The sequence below is a fragment of the Polypterus senegalus genome, chromosome 9, assembly GCF_016835505.1.
Source record: "Polypterus senegalus isolate Bchr_013 chromosome 9, ASM1683550v1, whole genome shotgun sequence".
Classification (NCBI taxonomy): domain Eukaryota; kingdom Metazoa; phylum Chordata; class Cladistia; order Polypteriformes; family Polypteridae; genus Polypterus; species Polypterus senegalus.
Genome location: NC_053162.1, coordinates 136,849,777 through 136,867,555, shown reverse-complemented (window position 1 = coordinate 136,867,555; position 17,779 = coordinate 136,849,777). Strand labels below are relative to the sequence as shown.

General features: G+C 39.9%; 1 long non-coding RNA gene across 2 annotated transcripts; it reads left to right on the top strand.

Annotated features, from left to right (window-relative positions):
* Positions 1 to 7,361: 7,361 nt before the first annotated feature.
* LOC120535009 lies at positions 7,362 to 16,902 on the top strand. Of its 2 annotated transcripts, XR_005634842.1 has the most exons (5): positions 7,362 to 7,441; positions 13,462 to 13,535; positions 13,691 to 14,691; positions 14,784 to 15,423; positions 16,616 to 16,902. It is a non-coding gene; the product is annotated as an uncharacterized LOC120535009 (long non-coding RNA). The 2 variants fall into 2 exon arrangements; XR_005634841.1 differs by having other exon boundaries at positions 13,691 to 15,423.
* Positions 16,903 to 17,779: the final 877 nt, after the last annotated feature.

Genomic DNA, 17,779 nt, shown 5'->3' with positions numbered 1-17,779 from the left:
AGACAGCAACTCTTACATAATCTGTCATTTGGAAACACGGCTCTTATTTTTTTCTTCAGTCCAGATGGAAGAGGATGGTCTGCTAACCAGTAACAGCAGGGATGTTTCCATCAAGACCTTCCATTAGAACATTAGTCTTAGCTTTTGAATAAACAAAAAAAACTGCAAGGTGCAAATGTCTGAACATGAAATATACAAAACTTCAATTTCCCATTAAATCTAAGTGGATAGTATAGTTGTAGCAATATTTTCCATTTTTGTTATACTGCAGTTACAAATAGAAAATTACTATCAAACTTGAAAGTATAGTCCTCTCTAAAGTGTTAGAACAGCAAGGCCAATTAATTTATTTTTGTGGTTCACTAAAGACATTTGTATGTGAGATCAAAAGATGAATATGAGAAGAGGGATCAGTTTCAGCTTTTATTCCCTGCTATTTACATCTGGATATGTTAACATAGAAAAGAGCACATTTTGTATCCGACCACACAGGTTTTCAGGTGATAACACACTGATGTTGTTACTTGTGTTAGTAGAAGTACATCAAAAGCATGCTTTTTAACAGTGCATTACAGTCTCATGAATTTTAAAACGTATCTGAAATAGACTTATGGCGTCTCAATAACTTTTATAGACAGCAGATTCCAATTGAAGTTCTGTGTAAATGACACTGATTGATATGGTGGTGCTACATGATTTTTGTCTTTTTGTATTGGTGGGTTCAATTGTTTCTGTCATTTTGATATTCTTTTACAAAACTGTGAATTGTTCATTTTGTAAAAGCAACCACTTATTGACCTAGAATGGGGAAGACATATGATTGACAGCTGCTGAACCTTTGAAGTGGGATTTCCTGTTTTAGTTGAAAAGATTTCAATATCTAGAGGACTTTAGAATTTGGTTGACTCAAAGAATATAAAGAATAATACCAAACATAAAGAATGATACTAAAACATCCTCCCAGAGAAACTATCCAAGAACAGTTTGGTGATGAACAATGTCTTTTCCAGCATGATGGAGCACCGTACCATAAGGGAAAAGTGAAAACTGAGTGGCCTGGGGAACAAAACATTAAAATTTTGGGACCATGTCCAGGAAATTCCCCAGACCTTAATCCCATTTAGAACTTGTGGTCAATCCTCAAGAGCTGGGTGGACAAACAAAAACCCACAAATTCTGCCAAACTCCAGGCATTGATTATGTAAGAATGAACTGCCATCAGTCAGAATTTGGTCCAAAAGTTGATTGACAGCATGCCAGGGCGAATTGCAGAGGTCTTGAAAAAGAGGGGCAACACTGCAAATATTGACTCTTTGCATAAACTTAATGTAATTGTCAATAAAAGCCTTTGAAACTTATGAATGCTTGTAAATATAGTTCAGTATACCATAGAAACATCTGACAAAAAGATTTAAAAACACTGAAGCAGCAAACTCTGTAAAAACCAATACTCGTGTCATTCTCAAATCCTTGAGCCATGACTGTAAGATTGGGAGACTTGTGAGTAAAGTAGAGGGTTGACTTGTTCAATCTTTTCCCAGGCCTTGGGTTTGGGAGTGCAGCAGCCAGCCAAGGCATTTTGAGCTGGTCAGTACACTATTGTTAGTTGTAGGTTGTAGTTCACTTGTAGTTGAAATTTATTAAACATAATATTTACAGAAAACATAAGCAGTATAGAGTTAGAATCTCTTTTGAAGTTTCAAGGTAAAATTCTTGGCTTCTTCAGACCATAATATTGGCCAGAACTGGAGCTTTACCAATAAATTACAGTGTCAGATGAATACTGAATCTCTATAATGCATAGATAATGCAGCCATGAGATTATTCCAAGTGTAATGTAAATATTGAACATGTACTGTATTTTTTCAATCTATGCTTAGAGTGACACTTACTGTATATAATTCCTTTCATCTTACATTCATTTCTAGATAAGTGACTTTCTTTTTTTTAATATATTGGTGATTAACTTAACATCAAGCAGGAGGAGACATGAACTGGCACCTTGCACACACCTGTTTCCTCAGCATTTGACTATGTTGATCTGTTTTGTCATCAGGATGGGCTGTAGGACAAGTAAAACAGGAACATATGCAAAATGTACAAATTGAACTGACATCGCCAAAGGTGCATTTGAAATTGCATGGAGTAAGTCTCTTTTTAAGGTACAGTAGATGAATTCACATTTGCTTGGTTTTCAATGTGAGATTTAGAAAATTTAAAAAATGTGTATATTAAACTCCATTCAGGTTAACTCAAAGAAAATTAAATTGCCCTGAAAAATTGCCTTGTTTCAAAGTTACCAGCTTACAGTGTTGGGAGTGTCATTCTGCCCAGTTTCTGTGCCCTGAGATTGGTTTCTCTTTAGGATTTGAGGGTTAATGTTATGTCTTTGTTAGGGTCTTAGGTCAGGGGTCCTCAATCCCAGTCCTGGAGAGCCACAGTGGCTGCAGGTTTTTGTTCTGACCTGGTTGCTTAATTAGAAAGCAATTCTTGCCAATAAAGCACTAACAAGCTATGAAATTAAATTAACTCTGCTATGTAAGGTCATTCTCATATCCTAGATTTTCTTTCCCTTTCTATCATGCAAATGATTTGAAGGCTAAAATGGACGAGTAATTCTCAGTCCTTCACTTTTTTCTCTTCATTTTTCTTCCAAGTATTTAATTAAACCCAATAGTGCAGATAAATACACACAGGTGTAAATGTAAATAAGCTAAATGGAGAAATGCTGCTCTCTCTTGTCATTTGCATGTTATTGATAATAAGGAGCAATTAAAATAGCTGTTTAAGACAAAATTAAGCAATAAGGGCTCAAAATCACTAAAGTGAAGCAGAAGTGTTACTTTAGCAATAAGTGCTTTTTATTAAGCAACTGGGTTGGAGCAAAAACCTGCAGCTACTGCGGCTCTCCAGGACCGTGATTGAGGACCCCTGTCCTAGGTGACTCTATTTTCCCTTTTTATGTTTTTTATTGTAGATCTTAACAAAATGTCTCAAATCACAGCATTTAGACTTCATATATTACACTACCTTTTATACCTATGGACTCAGGCAACAAGATGGAGCAACAGAACAAACAGAAGAAAGAGTTACACTTTTAATTATGATCTGTTATAGAAAATGTACCTAACTTATAAAGAAACAGTATAATGTGAGTGTTTTGTTACAAGCCAATATAAACTGATAACGCCAGATATGTAGTCTCCTGTGGCACAATAACCTGTAGTTACATTTGATTCTTCTTGGTCAGTTCATTATCTGCATAGGCCCAGGCAGCCTTCTTGTCTCAGTTTGCCTTGGCTGAGAAAAAGTTGTCTTTTCTCCATGTAGGAATGGAAAGAAAAGAGCATTGTACAAAAGTATGAGAACGTTGTCTGTTGTGTCATCATGCACACAGGTTATTCATGAGCATACGCATGTGTTAGTTTTGTGCCTGATATGCCGAAATGCTGTACTCCCCGGAGTGTACACATTGCCACATTTATTCAATTATTTGTTAACTTTGTGTGCGTCTGTTTTGATGTAAGTTACACGTTTCGTTGTTAGTTATATTATAAATATAGCACAATTTTTTCTGTAAGTAATAGTAAAAATTCTAACGATGTTTTACTAACGTGTTCTGGCAACATTTTATGTCAAAGTGTGTTACTGCATAAAGTACATTAACAAAAGTTGTTTCTCTATTTTTATATAACTACTTCTAGAAAACAGGCTTGGTAAATGCTGTTTAAGTGGAAACTGTGCATGGTCCATATTTGTGCAGTTTTAACACATTTAGTAACTTCTGTTCAGTGTCTTTGCCAATGACGGCACGTCATAGTGCTCTGTTAATTTCTAGGATGTTATTTTTGTGACATTTATGTAATGTTTTTGTATTTTTTCTGTTTCAGAAACCACACAGACATCTGCAAAAAATATTTAGCATTACAAGTCCATTGCAATGAATCCATCTTTGAAAATGTTTGGCAGGCTCATGGGTGGGGGTTGATTTATTTCAAATCTAGTTTTGTTAAATTTGACTTGCTTGTATGGAAGGTTATTTGATTTTAATAAAATCAATAAAATGCTTAAAAAATGCTTGCCAATTAATTAAATCATTCTACTTTAACTCTGGTCTGCTTCATTTGCCTTGCTGGAGATTAGGATTTGGTGTCACATACAAACCAAATTGATGTACGCACGGTTTAACAAGCAGTATTTTGCAAGGCTACCTCATTATTGTTCTTCTGTAGCTCCTGGCACACACAAACTCACACTCACCTCGGGCACAGCCACCTTCCTGGTTGGTTCCTGTGGCTATAACATTCCTTAATGAATAAGCTCAGGCAGGTTCAACCCACCAGTCTAGTATTTTCTCTAGTTCCAAATAAACAAGAAAGAAAGGAAACAATTCAGTCCTAAAACTGGCCCAGATGGTGCTTTCCTTATCAGTGAAACTCTGAGGAGACTAGAAAACGCGTTTATTCCACTTCCTGTCTCCTTAACATTACAAATACTGACATATACAAAATATATATGATAGATGTCACTCGTTTTACATTCCACCATACTTAAACCAGTACTGAATCAAGACCACGCTTACCAAATTCAAAACCACATCCAGTCAAGACAGAGTCAAAACCCAATCCAAATGAAAGCAAAATGGAATTGTCTGAGTCAGGCAAACTTTTAACTAGAATCCAACTGATTTCTGGCCAAATTAGTTTATTCTCTGATGGAGTCATTTGAGACTCAGCTTTGTTATTCCCCTACAAATTGACTTTGGACAAAAGATTTATACAAAACAAAAGCTAAAAGATATCAGCAGTTGTTGAGTGGGGGTGTCCCCAACAGGACACTGCATTGTATTGCAAGTGTTGAACTTGTTACTGTAATCCCAAACAAAACAAAAAAACTGATTATACTCCAAATTACAGAAACTAACAAATACAAATTCTCTTAGCAATTAAAGCTTTTTGAGAACTTTTATAAAGTGATCTGTAAGACTATTTTTTTTAGGAAATACTACAATGTTTGACTCTCTAAAAACATCATAAAAAGTCACGTTAAGCTGATCTGAATCTTTGCATTTTCTTGAACTACTTAACATCAGATTTAACTGTAATGTACTACACTGACACATCATCTTCCTGTACCAGTTACATTCTCTCTGCCAGTAAATAAGAATTAAGCTACAGCAATAGAATGGTGCAAAACATATAGAAAAGTATATTCTTAAAGTTAATGAATTGCATATATTTAAAGAGAAACATGAGCATATATGAAAATAAGCATTATATCCTAGTGCACGTTAGTATAGCAAGGGTTAAATCACAAAAAGTCGTGTGCCTGTATATTTTTTCTTCTTCTTAGCAAGCTGGAAACCAATATTTCATGTGTCAAGGTCAGGTATATAGTGAGAGGCTGATAGGCAGAATCCTCCTTCTCTCCAGGTAGTAAGGTGACCATCTGTCCCCATTTTCCCAAAATTTTTCACTCAAAAACATGTCCCCGTTTTGTCCCCAGTTTAAGATTCCGTCCCCGGTTTCAGCTGGTTCACTTTTTTGAATGTATCTCATTACCAGGATAATTTGAAGTTGCCGGTCATGCGCGTGTTTTGACGGAGGTTATGTTTTACTGCATCCTGCAACTTTGGCGAGAAATCACGTGATAAGCTTTCGCTTTGTATGTAGTCTACGCTCCTCTAATTCCCGGATTGGCCCAAAAAATTCTGGTCACCTTACAGGTAGCTTAACCTTACAGTGAGCTGAATGACTTCCGGCCTGTTGCTCTGACGTCACATCTGATGAAGACCATGGAGCGGCTGCTTCTTCACCACCTGAGGTCACAGGTCAGCAACACAGGGGCGCCGCAGGGGACTGTACTTTCTCTGGTCCTGTTCTTTCTCTGGTCCTGTTCAGCCTATATACATCGGACTTCCATTACGACTCGGAGTCCTGCCACGTGCAAACGTTTGCTGACGACACTGCTATCGTGGGCTGCATCAGGAGTGGGCAGGAGGAGGAGTACAGGAACCTAATAAAAGACTTTGTTAAATGGTGTGACTCAAACCACTTAAACCTTAACACCAGCAAGACCAAGGAGCTGGTGGTGGATTTTAGGAGGCCCAGGCCCCTCATGGACCCTGTGATCATCAGAGGTGACTGTGTGCAGAGGTTGCAGACCTAAAAATATCTGGGAGTGCAGCTAGATGACAAATTGGACTGGACTGCCAATACTGATGCTCTATGTAAGAAAGGTCAAAGCCGACTATACTTTCTTAAAAGGTTGGCGTCCTTCAACATCTGCAATAAGTGCCCTCTTCTACACGGTGGTGTGCTGGGGAGGCAGCATAAAGATGAAAGACGCCTCACGCCTGGACAAACTTGTTAAGAAGGCAGGCTCTATTGTAGGAGTAAAGTTGGACAGTTTAACATCTGTGGCAGAGCGACGGGCATTAAGCAAACTCCTGTCAATCATGAAGAATCCACTGCATCCACTGAACAGTGTCACTTCCAGGCAGAGGAGTAGCTTCAGTGACAGACTTTTGTCATTGTCTTGCTCCACTGACAGACTGAGGAGATCGTTCCTCCCCCACACTATGCGACTCTTCAATTCCATCCTGGGGAGTAAATGCTAACATTACTCAAAGTTATTGTCTGCTTTTACATGCATTTTTATCACTATTTAATTTAATATTGTTTTTTTGTATCAATATACTGTTGCTGGATTATGTGAATTTCCCCTTGAGATTAATAAAGTATCTATCTATCTAGGTAGCGAATGTGAGCTGAGGACTAGAAATAATGGAGGCAGGAACTGGACTGGTTCAAGGTGGGGAGAAGGCATGTTAACTGGGCATGATGGACAGAATAGAGTGCTGCGCTAATTAGGCTGGGAAATATTGGTAGTCAGATAGGGTGACAAATGAACTGACTGTGGTCATCTTTTAATAAGAACTGTAATAAAAGTCATTTGATTTGAGTCTGTACGTGCATTGGACAATAAAGCTTAATTCTGCTGCCTATCCTGAGATTCCGAGTGCCTTCTTTGTGCAAAGAGTGCCCAACTCCGCTTTGACAGAGACTTAGTGATCCCCGACGTGATTAGAAGACGGCTTGGTGCAAATCCGGAGGCTCAGACGAGGATCCGGGAACACACCGACAGTTGCCACCTACAAAAAAGACAAAAGAAACATTTTAGCTGTAAACTTGTTTGTGTTTGTTCCACGGGTATCTTGCACTCCGATGGAAAAGTGGTAAGAGACCTTTCTAAATATTGAACAGCAGAGGGCAGAGGAAGCACGCAGAATTACAGCAGAGCCAGCTGCGCTGTGCTGCTGCTGTTTGATCACGTAATTTATTGAGTGAGTGCTCGTGTGGGCTTCAGAAAGCTCGAGCTTTAGAGACTACCGCCGTGACAAACGTCAATCTTAAATCCGTTTTCATTGAATTTATTAAAAGTAAGTAACATTCCATACTAGCAAGCAAACTTAACAAAGATATGTTCAAATCAACTGTTAAGTTCTACGGTTAAACGCTCCACTGTGACGCCAGCGGTGGACTGGAAAGGTAGGCAAAAAATTCCTGGAGTATCGGTTTTACTGTGACAGGACCGCTCTCCCAGTGAACTGTGCGTAAAGGCAGCTGCGTGCAGGAAGCTGCAACAGAAGACTACTGCGCTTGAGCCGATATTGTGACAAAATGTGTCAGGGGAAGGTGTACTAAAGCCGTGTTGTGCTGAGGGCGCAGCACTCATTAAAGTCGTCGGTGGAAGAATTGACTCCAGGAGTAATGCTGGTTTTATCCTTCACGCGACTCGACCCACGTGCAGTCTAGGTGACGCTACCGCCACGCAAGCGTTGTACTGTTTATTAGTGATGGGCCACTTGATACTGAGGTTTTGACACTGTGTCGAACTTTCGAAGCGCCGCTTCGATGCTTGTTTGAAATGCGCCCATCACGTGATTTTGAGGCGCGCTAGCGTAATGACGTCATTGATATCTGTGCAGTCAACAGTTGATTTGGTCACACCCTTAACTAATCCATTTTGGCTCAAAGTGTAAAAGCAGTTGATCGAGCTGGGGCGATAAGATACGGTAACGCAAGTTCAAATCCTAATTGGGGCTCGCATATGTTGAAATAAGGATTTTGTATAAAGCAGTTAAGTAGTACTTGTCTGTAAGTTAACAACTATATTTTGGAGACATTATGAACGATTTACACGGGGCACCTTTTTCCTTGGTGTGGAATCGGGTCCTCCAAGAATCTGTAACAAATTAATCAGCATATTTTGCATAAGGTAGCACGTAGGCCTATTATAACAATCCAGAATCTATTCTACCCCATGGCGATCATATCAGAGAGGCTGATAAACGCTTCACTAAAGCCGACGTGGTCATTACACCAGTATATGCGCAAGACATTCCTCATTAAACGTTTTTACTATTCAGTGATTCCCAGATATGTAGCTGATTTGTATTATTGATTTCCAAAAAGCAATGTGAGTAAAAGCGTGTGCTGCATAACTAATTGCAACTGTCTTTAAAACAGAATCAGTGCCATCAACAGTGTCTTCTGCAATTTTAGGAAAGCCTCGGGATTTCTGCGTTAATGGGACAAAAAAGTTGTAAAGAAACTTTGCGAATCCATCCAGAGGTGAACATAAAGATCACTCAAGTATACTGGCAAGAAGGACCAACTGGATAAGCACATCTGGAGCCAAACTTTCAAAAAAGCACCTGACTTTGTCAGCAACATCCTTTTCTCCGGAATGCATCTTATCAAAGGCTGCGCAGAGGGGGTAAATAAGTAATCTTCCGAACTGCAACACAACAGAGTAAATCATTGATGTAAATAGAATTATTGAAAGACTAAGCTTTTGTCGTTTCTATATTCTTAAACCATCTTCCAGTTACACAATCCCCCGCAGTCACTGTCACATTTAACATTCCCTGCTCCTTAACCTGTCTTCTTACCCAAGCATCAACACTCAGTTCATTCAAGGCTTTACCGTCCTTCCTTTCATAGACATAAAATAAGACACACATTTCCTCTACATACGTGTCCAGTAATAATAGTAAACTGGCAAGAACGGGAAAAAGCACAAGATGGGAATATTCGTGACAAGAGCCTCGGCATCAGGGTCAGTTGCACTGGCACACGTTACACTCGGGGGCAAATGCAACGGAGAATACCGACAATGTACACCTTCAGAAGTGGAATGAATCGATTGTATAAGGAGAACATTTCAGATAAACTATGAATTTTGTTAATCATAATGCAACATAACTATTATATGTGTTGTTACTTTTTATTTATTCTCACTAAACGTTACATATCTACATGGGAAATGAACATGGGTAATATGTTTATAATCATTCTCACTAAAATACACTGTCAAAATATATTAATGAGCAAATTGAGACACGTTAGCCTTTAGGAAATATAAAAAAGCGTGTGCGCTGTCATTTAGGACAGAATGAATTGTTAACGTGACGCACTCTACTGACGCGATGTCACGAAAAAAAAAGAAACAGCACAGTCCATGCAAACTCAGATCCTCCTTGATTTTTGGCCTTATGATTAATTGTCAATATCAAATCAATAAAGTCATTTTAAGAAGATGACAAGTCTGCTATAGTCAGTTCAATTAACGCTCCTTTTAAAAAGTTTGCTTATACAGAATATAAAACAGAATCTCAATGTATAATAACGAATAATATGTGATACTGAGAAATTATAATTCCTAATAACGGGAACAAGTAAAAACTACGACTTCCTAAAACGGACACTGTAAATGTAGGCATTTCAATAAATAATTTAGGAGACTTGTGTGTGTATTTCAATATCAATTTAAGAACTACGTTGTACTATAAACGGTAGCTTAAGCAGCACTTAACAGTAAATAGTCTAACAAAAGGACAATGACTGACTGAAACGAAGATGCTGCGCCACTACAATAAAGGTTCACACTGTCATTCTGCATGTTTAGAAGGCGCTGATTGGCTGAAACTGTTAATAGCGAATTGTCCCAAGTTGGAAGTGCCGTATAGCGATCAGAAACGAAAAGACACATTTAGGCATGCTGCACAGTAGTTTGTTTTTCAACAATACAAATTCAGTACGACAACAGGGTCTCCTAACACACAAATATGAAGCTTATTACGTTTTACAGTGAAACTCTTTACATACACAATATAATTAGGGACGTGTGCCCCCTGCCCGACTACGACGGCCCAACCTTCTCTTGATAGCATGATTCGCTCGTTATCCATCCAAGCTGAAAATATTGTTAAATGGAGGAATTGGAAAAAAAAAAACCCTTCCACAAGATGAGAATCAAACAAACAAACCCCTAGTGTTTTTACTGAGAGACAGTTGCAATGCCATTGAGCCACCTAATCGGAATAATTAACGACCTCCGCACAACTGAACTACTACTACTGTTCTTACTGCGGTCGATGTAGAAATATGTTGTTTGACATATACAAGTTAAATTTGTTTAATTGACACGAGAGTATCATTGTTGTATTCTCCTAATGAAGACGAAAAAAATATATTTATAGATGTATACTATATGACGTACGGTTTTGAACAAAATTAGGCGTTCCATAAAAAAGTTTGCACGATTTACCTATAATCTTTTTATATATATAAAGTTGATATATGTCAATATATCTTTGACACTATGTATCAGACAAAGGAAATCACAGCAATCCACAAGAACAATAAGTCATTCTCAGCAACTACCTGAATTGTAGTTTAACTATATCAACTGAAATGCAGTGTAATGTCAATACAAATTACAAAATATAACTAGAGAGTTAAGTGTCAGATAGACTCTCAAAATATAGACGTCAATGCCTTTGAGTGTGCTGAGGCTTCACAAAGATTTAGTAACCAGTGACCATGTCTGCTCGAGGCTTCGAAGCCCCGTCATGACGCAATCTCAGTATTACGCATGTCTGAGGCTTCAGCGCCCCGTCATGATGCAATCTCAGTACTACACATGTCTGCTCAGTGCTTCGAACCGCAATACATGGAAGCGAGACATTTCCACTCCTCATGTCAACTTACTGCTTCGACCTGAGAGTTAGGAAGTTATATTAATTACATTACACTGCATATTCCACCACCAGGTTACAAAATTTCAACAGATTTGTGATTGGTGAAACAAATATTTCTGGATCATCAACACAACTGAAATTATTGTGTAGTACATTACTTAGTATCAAAAAATAAAACGACAAATTTTGCATATTAAAATGCTGACTATTGGAATGCATAAGAACAGCTGTACTAATACGGTTCAAAACACTTCCTTCACTATAATACTCTGGCTGTTCTCATAAATATTCCAGTCTCTGTATTGCACTGCTTCACTTCTATAGTGAACAGTGCGTGGAGGATGGCCGGCCGTTTATCCCGGCCAATACCCCCAAGCCGCCAGGTGGAGCCCTCCTTGCAGCATGGAGGTCCCCAGAAGACTAGCAGGGCATCATGGACAATGTGGTTTTTATGCACAGCCCTGCTGGATGCCATGGGGGCCACAAGAGGGAGCTGCAGGGAGGACCGAGGACTTCTTCGTGCCCTATGACCCGGAAGTTCGTCATAGGAAGAGCAACGGGCTTCCGGGTTGAAGAGAAGAGCTTTTACCTGACCCGGAAGTGATTGAGAATCACATGGACTGGGGATTGGGAACACTTCTGGGTCAGGAGATATAAAAGGACTGTGGGAGCTCCCAGACGGCGAGCTGAGCTGGGTGGAAGAGTGGCAACGCGTCAGGGAGGTGGAGGATTGGTTATTTGTGTATTTGTGATTAGTATTAGTGATTTATATGAGTATTGTGGAGGAGAGTGTGCTTTGTACACTGTGGCAATTGAATAACGTTGATTTGAGGACTTTTAACTGGTGTCTGGAGTCGTGGACAGGGGTTCAAGGGAGCGAGAGCGCCCCCTATCTACCACAAGTGTTATACATTTATTCGCTGCATATAGAAATCAATATAGTATATAGTCATATTATGTTATATAGTGTTAAATGATATACACTTTTTATTTGATATTCTATATGTTCTATTTACTGTCCTATATGTTCTTTTTATACTGTCTGCTACGATATCACTGTTTCGGTCTCTTCTCATAAATATTTCCTTTTTTTCCTCAGGTTCATTATTACTGCTATAATTACTGCATTAATGTTCAAGATGTCAGTCAGTCAGTCATTGTCCAACCTGCTATATCCTAACACAGGGTCATGGGGGTCTGCTGAAGCCAATCCCAGCCAGCACAGAGCACAAGGCAGGAACAAATCCCGGGCAGTGTGCCAGCCCACTGCAGGACACACACACGTGCACACATGCAAACACACACACACACACACACTAGGGACAAGTTAGGTTGCCAAAACACCTAACCTGCATGTCTTTGCACTGTGGGAAGAAACCTGAACACCCAAAGGAAACCCATGCAGACATGGGGAAAACATGCAAACTCCATACAGGGAGGAGCCAGGAAATTAACCTAGGTCTCCATACTATGAGGCAGCAGCGCGATCAAGATGTATCTAATGAAAATATGTGTCTTGTTTCATGTGTATAATGAAACGTAGATCTATCTAACGTAGGGGGTTTCTTTAGTTGTAGTAGCTATATTATGTTACATTAGGTAAACTGCAGGTCTTGTACTTTGAACGTTAGGTGGTATACATGTATCAAGTATTTGCGCATGCTTCGAGATCTATGATTAGTATGGGCTGCTCTTACAGTAAACAAAAATAAATGTTTCTGGCAAAGACAGATTTTTTTGGAAATTACTATAAATATGGATAGCTGCCTGCTCTTTGTTTCCAGTGCATAAGTATCTTTATGTCGGCGTCTGCATAATCGATGAAGTGTCTACAGGGTCGTCATTAACAAGGCTAACATGGGGTGAAGTAATTGATAGTGTTCATCAAAGTAACACACGACAGATCTCAGTGACATTTGGCTTTGCCTCCCTTTCATCATCTCACGTGCACTTTTTAAACAAGCTTCAAGGTGTCGTTTTGAAACAAGTGTGCATCAAAAGCTCAGCATCTCATTTCCAATGCACGTGATGATGTGGATGCGTAGCGCCAGTTCGTATCAGTATATCACTGACACTTGGAGCTTATACCTGTGAATGTCACAGTGTCCAAAACACTCACCTGATATCAATTCAGTCTAATATGTACCTAAACTACTTAAAATTAGTAATGCATGCCTCTAAGTTTGAAGGTTATTTTTTGGAGACGAGTGAGTTGAGATATAGACATACCGATAATATGACTAATCTACTTTGCGATTACATTTGGAATACACGATGGAAGGTTCACGCAAGAGGTCTCGATCTCTGGTGTCAAATTACTTTGATTTAATATCTCCATCAAAGGTAAAATGCATGATTTGCGATAAGCAACTTGCATTTAGCAGTAACATGTCTTCAATGCTTTGTCACTTGAGGTTGATGCATCCTGGAGTTACAAAGGAGTATGACAATCCTGCTGTATCTGCTCACACTGGAACTTCTAAGCAAGGTATGACAAATTTTTATTCTTATAGTATTACAAATATTTTAACAATTCTGAACCAGCAGTGGTGAAAGTTTGTCTGGAGCGTGAGGACTGCTGCGGGTGTACACAGTTTGCTTGCTGCAATAAGCTTGTTTTGTGTTTTTTTGGGTTTTTTTTAGGCAGACAAGAGGAACTGGATGAGGCTTTGGTTGACATTGTGGTAAAAGATTTGCAGCCCCTTTCTATTGTCGAAGATAATGGCTTCCAGGCTTTTGTTAACAAACTGGATCCCAGCTACATCCTCCCAACCAGAAAGGCACTAAAAGCCATGGTTCAGGCCAAGTACTGTGCAGCCAAAGAGAAGGCAATGGCTGAGGTAAAGCAGGCTGGACCTCTGATATGTGGACTTCAATAAATATGGATGGTTATCTGGGTGTCACATGACATTATGTCACAGCTGAAGCCAAACTGGCCACAGTTCTCCTTTGTGTCAGCCAATTTCCCCAGACACACACTGCTGCTTACATCACGGAGTCCATGAGTGTGCTAATGACGGTCTGGGGAATCAGTGGCAAGATACACCGCATGGTGACTGACAAGGCAACCAATCTTGTTGCCACTGCCCAGCTGCTAAAAGTTCATCATGTGCCATGCTTTGCCCATACCCTGAATCTGGTAGTAAAAAAGGCAATCAACCAGACCCCAAAGCTCCAGGAAATTCGTCAGAAAGCAAGGAAAATTGTGTCTTTGTTCAGGTCAAGTTGCAATGCTAAGGAAAAACTATCAGAGATGCAGCAGCCAATGGGCAGGCCAGTGCAGAAGGTGGTTTAAGAAGTGGACACCAGATGGAATAGCACTTACGACATGCTGCAGCGTCTGTATGACCAACATGATGCAGTTGGTGCTGCCCTCTCTAATTTAAGGTTGTTCCCTTAACAAGTGGGGAGTATGATATTATTAGTGAATGCCTGACCCTCCTTCTTCCACTAAAACATGCAACAACTGAAATGTCTGAAGAGAAAATGATGTCTGTATCAAAACTGATTGCTCCTGGACCCAAGATTCAAAACTATTGGCTTTGGCAATCCAGACCGTGTCAGAGAGGCTGAGAGACAACTCACCTTGGAATGCGCATCCCTAATGCGGTCCTCGCCAGACACTGTCCACATGACACTCCAAGGTCATTTTTGTATGGAATTGTTATTTTTGGTATTTGATACATTTAATGTGTACTGTGAATAAAACCATGTACTCTTTGACTCTTTCAAACAGAACCACAGCCTTCAACATCAGCCCTGGCCCCATCCTTGGAAGCAGCATGTCCCACAGACAATCTATGGCAACTTTTGGACTTGAGTGTTTCCGAGGCTCAAAGAGTCCACAGTGCCACTGCAGATGCCACTGTGGAGGTGAAGAGATACCTAACGGATGCTTATCTTGGTAGATGAGAAGATCTACTCCTATATTGGAAGGAGAGAATAACTGTTTACCCCAATCTTTATCAGCTTGCCAGCAAGTGTCTTTGTCTGCCAGCAACATCTGTTTCCAGTGAACGCAATTTTTCAAAGGCTGGGGAAGTCCTCTGCAAAAAAAAGGAGTTGCCTGAAACCCAGCACAGCAGAGCAAATCATTTTTCTAAATAAAAATGACCAAAACCGCTGCACTCGCCAACTTTATTGCAAGCTTCCCAGGTCAAAGTTCTTGAGCGTCCACATCCCAGTGATATTTGAAATGGTTGTGTTGACAGAAACTTGAATGTGTTTGGCTATTTGGCTACCTCGGACTTTGGAAGGAGCGCTTGGATTAACAGCAGTTTTATTTATACACTTTTTTCTTGGATTTGTATGGCTATTTCACTCCAGTGTTTATGGAGTTGTGTGTATTTTTGGGGGTGTTTTTTCCCTCTATAAAGGTGAGTTATTTTTAAGTAACATCTTGATGTATTAAGTATCAAAGAGCAATGGAACTGTTTTAACTTAACTAAACCCATGGTATGAGGGTCACAATTTTTCACTTCAGAAACCTTGTCCATTTTTATTATATGCAGCTTTATAGTATTCACTGATTTACAGTAATTTCTTTTACTTAAAAAAATTAACTTGTAAATTACTATAGTTACTATTAATATTCAGAATTAAGGGCAATTTTGATGCTTTAAATGTTTTCCAGGATTACCAAAAACTACAGTGCATTCTGGATGAGTTTTGAGAAGTGATTTAGGCCTAACAAATGTCTCAAGATCACCACTCTGTCAAAAACCACTGACAAGGCTAAAACTTTGGAAATTTAAGAGGCAAGGGTTTCTGTAAATGTATTTTTTTTTTTTTTTGTTTTGTTTTGTTTTTTGGCTGTATAGCAAGTAAACTTGTACCACTTTGGGGAAAATGCAGTGAGGTGGTATTAAATTTAAGATATAAATTGCATTTTGTGTTATTTACAATTTGATGGCTTGGACCAATGGTTCGTTTTACAGACCTTTTACCCACTGTCTGGGACAAATTCAGGTAATCTTGCCAGTATACAGTAATTATGAAACACATGTTTTGATTGCATTCATTTTAAAGGCAACCAGTGTTTAGCTTGATATTTTGCTGATTAACAGAATTTAAGTTGGGGGTGAGTTAGACATACTGTGGCCAGTTACTTTAGGCAGAAGTGATTGTCTCAAGCCAAATCTTTCCATCTTTGGAGATGAGGGTCCATTGTCCCCATGTGACAAGGCTCCTGATGGCATACTTTGAGAAGTTTGGTGCACTTGTTGTCAATGCTGAGATTAGTAAACATGGCTTTTCAATGCCACACTTTAAAGGCCTACTTTATTTGTCTTAAGCGATCCTATAGTTTCTATTTAGCAGGTTTCTGCTACCTCTACTGTCCTAGAAAAGACTCTGCTTGCCAGAATCCCACAAGACTGATTTTGTTCTTGGTATGTACCATACTGTTCATAACAGTACACCGGACATTTTATTAAACAATATTTTTGTTTGAACATATTGTATCATTAACATTTAAATTATGGTTGGTATAACCAAAACCTGATACTTTTTTTCTTTTTATGAGTCCCAATTGTTAAGCATGATATTAATACAAAATGTCTGTTTCAGGTGACTCACTACTGACTGCACAGAGGATGAGAGCCAAGTGGTGTGTGAGGGATGACATTCACCTGCATCTTTTTGTGAGTGGAATTGCAGTGATAAAGTTTTCTACAATATTTCTATACAAAGAAGCAGCACTGACCCTTACTTTCTATGAAAGTGCAAAAAAGTCTGACATGTAAATTGGTTTTTTGTGCTTTAAGGGTTGCCAAAGCTATTGTGGAATATGGCCGGCCAGTCATCCCGGCCAATACCCCCAGGCCGCCAGGTGGAGCCTTCCCTGCAGTATTGAGTACCCCGAATGCCAGCAGGGAATCACGGACAGTGGAGTTTTCCTTTACAGCCCTGCTGGATACCTTGGGGGCCAACAGAGGACTCTGAAGGGATGCCCAGAGACTCTTACATGCCCTATAACCTGGAAGTAGGTCTTAGTCACAGCGACAGGAGGAATGACGTACTTCCGGGATGAAAAGAAGACTTTTGATCTGACCCGGAAGTGCTAGGAAGTCATGTGGACTGAGGGTTCAGAAGCACTTCTGGGTCACGGACTATAAAGGACTGGGAAAGATCCCAGACGAGTGAGCTGAGCTGGGTGGTATGGTGGCAACGCGTCTGGGAGTGGAGGATCGTGATTGATTATTGAATTGTATTGGTTCATGAGTATTGTGGAGAGGAGGGTGCTTTGTGCACTGTATAATTATAATAAAGTCAACTATTGGACTTTTACCTGGTGTCTGCTGTCTGGTCTGAGGGTTCAAGGGGACAACAGTGCCCCCAATCTGTCACAGTGGCGTAGCCGGCAGGATTCTCTGGCCGTTGGTTTGGCAGAGGACCTGTACATAAATTTCTGTGGACAGAAAACCCCGAGAAGACAGCGTCAAGGCACGCAGAAAACATCACCTGAACCCACCTTCACCAAGTCCATCATGGGGAAGAAAAGGAGCAAGCAGAGCCACAGCACCAGCGGCGGATCCAAGCTCGTCATGGCTGACGCTCGGGATGAGCTACGGAGCGACCATACGAGTCGAAAGGGGCCTCCGGAGAAGGACAACCATCATGAGGTATGTGCCGGGGATTTAATGGAAAATCCTTTTAAAATGAATCATTTTGTCCCGTGCATGTACCTTGGAGAAGACCAAGAGGCTCTGCGGGAAGCAGGAGAAAATCCCG